The 3,346-nt window shown below is 47.2% G+C and overlaps 1 long non-coding RNA gene across 1 annotated transcript; it reads right to left on the bottom strand.

The window, feature by feature from the left end:
- Positions 1-377: 377 nt before the first annotated feature.
- LOC147471990 (uncharacterized) lies at positions 378-3,122 on the bottom strand. Its single transcript, XR_015190846.1, has 4 exons — positions 3,038-3,122; positions 2,702-2,730; positions 2,290-2,421; positions 378-561 (listed from the first exon to the last, which is right to left on the bottom strand). It is a non-coding gene; the product is annotated as an uncharacterized LOC147471990 (long non-coding RNA).
- Between the last annotated feature and the right edge of the window lie 224 nt (positions 3,123-3,346).

The following is a 3,346-nucleotide window of genomic DNA, read 5'->3' as shown; positions in this document are numbered from 1 at the left end:
AAGTATTGCAGGTACAGATAGGTGACAACACCTGACAACTTACCTGAACACCTGATAAAAGCTTCCCCCAGCGATGTAAACAAAGGGAATGAGCAGAGGCGCCACCGTCGTCAGGTCAATCAGGTGGATCCTCGGAAACATGGCGGCGTCGTTTTCCTCTGTCTTTCCAAACACACACTTTTTTCACCCCTTTCCTCTGATCCCGAAGCCAGATTGCCCTGACTGTGTTTTCCTCGGGTATTTTCCCGCACGTAGAACTTTCTTCTTTGATTTTCTTTCTCTCACTCTCGTCCCCTCTCCAACCGGGGAGTCAGCTTAGCAAGCCAACCACACTGTGCCTCCTCTTCCACAAGTCCTGTTTCTGATTCTCCCTCTTCCCTTCCCTGAACACTGTCGCCCCTCCCTCTCTACTCCAGCACTGTGGTATCCCTCTTATCCACGACACTCACTCTGCTCTACGTTCTCGGCGCTGCGGCCCTGCACTCCGCCGTCACACCGCGACGCTCTACCCCGTCAGGGTCGCAGAGCTCTGGCCACCACCACCACCATGGACATCAGGCTCTGTGTTGTGTGGGGGAACTCGTAGTAAATGCATATATGTGTATGTTATTGTTGGGTGTATGTTTATGTGCAACTGCAAACGCGACGCGGGCGAGGACGTGGAATACAATTTGTCAATATCACTGAAGTATCGGCATATGTTGCGTCACGGCAGAATGAACGGTTCCCTCGAAGTATCATCAACGCCCTTTTGCTTCTTAATTAAAATCCACTAAAGGTTCTCGAGCCGCCCCTCCCACTCAGGCTTCTGGCCCAGTAGCCTTCAAAGCGCACTTACTCACTCCCTCTCCCACACAGCACTCAACGAGCCCTCCCGCCAGCACCAATCGCGACAGCGCGCGAGCACGTGTCTCCTATGGGAGGGAGGAAGGAGAATGTTCCAGCACGGCGCCGCCCGCTACACTGATGCTTCACGAGCCGCCGCTACACACCCTACTGTAGCCCTGCCCCAGCTCCTGCCCGCCTCCCGCACCAGCTGAGGTCACCACCGCCACCTGACCTAACGCGGCAATCGACACCGACGCCACTCATCTCCCCTGCCCCTCTCCCGGCCTTTCACATGACACATGGCACCACTTAGCTATGCACGCAGTCACACGCACCAACACATCCACGTGACAACGCGCCATCACGAAAGTCCCACACGTCCTTGGGTCTCCCCCTCCCCCTTTCCGTCCCCTACACCTCTAAATCACCTTCGGCTCTCCACTTTTCTCCCTCTCAATTACCGCCTCCACTCTTCCATTACTTAACATACTGCGTCACCGTCTGATCTGATCACATCGCCGCGTCACATCATGCTACACTCAGACTTGCAGCGTTCCTGGAATTCAGTCATGCTGATGCATCGCTAGTCCATCCTGGGAATAGTGATAGAACCTTTACTCAGCATACAATATATACATGTAAGCAGTGGTAAGCAAGCAAATATAACTTTCTGACGATGGATATCTATTTCGACTAAATGTATATTCTACACTACATAGTCCATTGCAGATAAAAACATATGCAGCGCTTGCACTCCACTGCATATATATATATATATATATATATATATATATATATATATATATATATATATATATATATATGTATATATATGTATGTATATGTATGTATATGTATGTATATGTATGTATATATATACATATATATACACATATAAATACATATATATATATACATATATATACACATACAAATACATATATATATACACATACAAATACATATATATATACATATATATACACAAATATATACACACACACACATATATATATATATATATATATATATATATATATATATATATATATACATATATATACAAATATATATATACACACATATATATATATGTGTGTGTGTGTGTGTGTGTGTGTGTGTGTGTGTGTGTGTGTGTGTGTGTGTGTGTGTGTGTGTGTGTGTGTGTGTGTGTGTGTGTGTGTGTGTGTGTGTGTGTGTGTGTGTGTGTGTTAATCAAAATCGGAGATCATTCGACCCAATATCGCTTTCCAGCAGAACGAACGTTTCAGAATCTAGCATTCCAAATTCTAGAGTGCCAGTTTCCACCCCATTCCTCAACCCAACGCCCGACGTGCATTACATCAGCGGGACAACACCATGCACTACAAGAGCCAGTCCTTGACGTGTAGCGGTCGACTTGGTGGCTTGGAAGGTCCGCCATCGCCGTTCACCGGCACCACTTCCGCCATTGTACCGTACCACACGGTCTCCATTCACGGCGCTGTTAACTGCTCTCGCGAACCAGAGAGACGCAGTGCCATTTTCAGTGCCAGCACAGCAAACCAAGCACCAGCACCATCCGCGCCCGATGTTGCGCTGGATGGGGCGAGCCTGGGAGATGACTGGACCTGCGCACACAAAATACACGTACACACACACACACACACACACACATACACACGCACTCGCGCGTCTCCCAAGGGCGTCTCGTGTCTTTGTTCTTTCTCTATTTTATCCCTCAGCCAAAAACAGCCTTCTATTGAGCTAAACTCGAAACATCGAGTCTCAGAGAGAACCTACCACCTATCACCTTCCCCTTACTTCATGCGGAAATGCCCTTGGGAACACACTTAGATTTCATATGTCTATGTATTAGCCTTTCATGAGGTACCTGCATGTCCATGTAAGTCTCGGTGAGGTCTAAAGACGGCAACCATTTCTTTAATGGAAAGATACATAGGAAAGGCGCTGTTTACGTCATACTAGAAAACGCCTTATGGGTGACCCTGCTCTCTCTTTCTCTATCTATATCCATATCTTTATTAATCTGTCTATCCTTTCCAGCCTCCCTCCCTCTTTCTCTTTCTCTCTCACTTTAAGTTTGCCTCAGTCTCTCTCCCCTTTACCCATTACCTTGCCGTGGTCTCTAACCCTTCGCCCTCCATAACTTCTTCCTTTACTCTCTACACTCCCATCTTCTACCTCTCCCCTACCTTCCCTTCCACACCCTCTTCGGCTGTCAGGCTGACTGGTCTCCTAGCAACCACTTCGCGATAACCTACCTTCTCCACACATACACACGGAGCTTGCATGTTTATCTACTCTGGCGGTCTCCAATCCCACGTTCAGCTGTATCGATATCATTATCACTATCTTCTCGAAACTCATTATGACCACCATTACCTCTGCATCTCAATTTGCATGGCGTCAGTCTACTACCCGCATCGTCGTAATCCTGCACATTGGTTACAATATGCAATTCTCTATCTCTCCCTCTTTCTTTCGCTCTCTCCTCTATTTCCCTTCCCATCATGCC

The sequence above is a fragment of the Penaeus japonicus genome, unplaced genomic scaffold (assembly GCF_977035675.1).
Source record: "Penaeus japonicus unplaced genomic scaffold, GWHDUDI00000001_assembly GWHDUDI00000004, whole genome shotgun sequence".
Lineage (NCBI taxonomy): Eukaryota > Metazoa > Arthropoda > Malacostraca > Decapoda > Penaeidae > Penaeus > Penaeus japonicus.
This window is presented reverse-complemented; position numbering and strand designations above follow the sequence as displayed.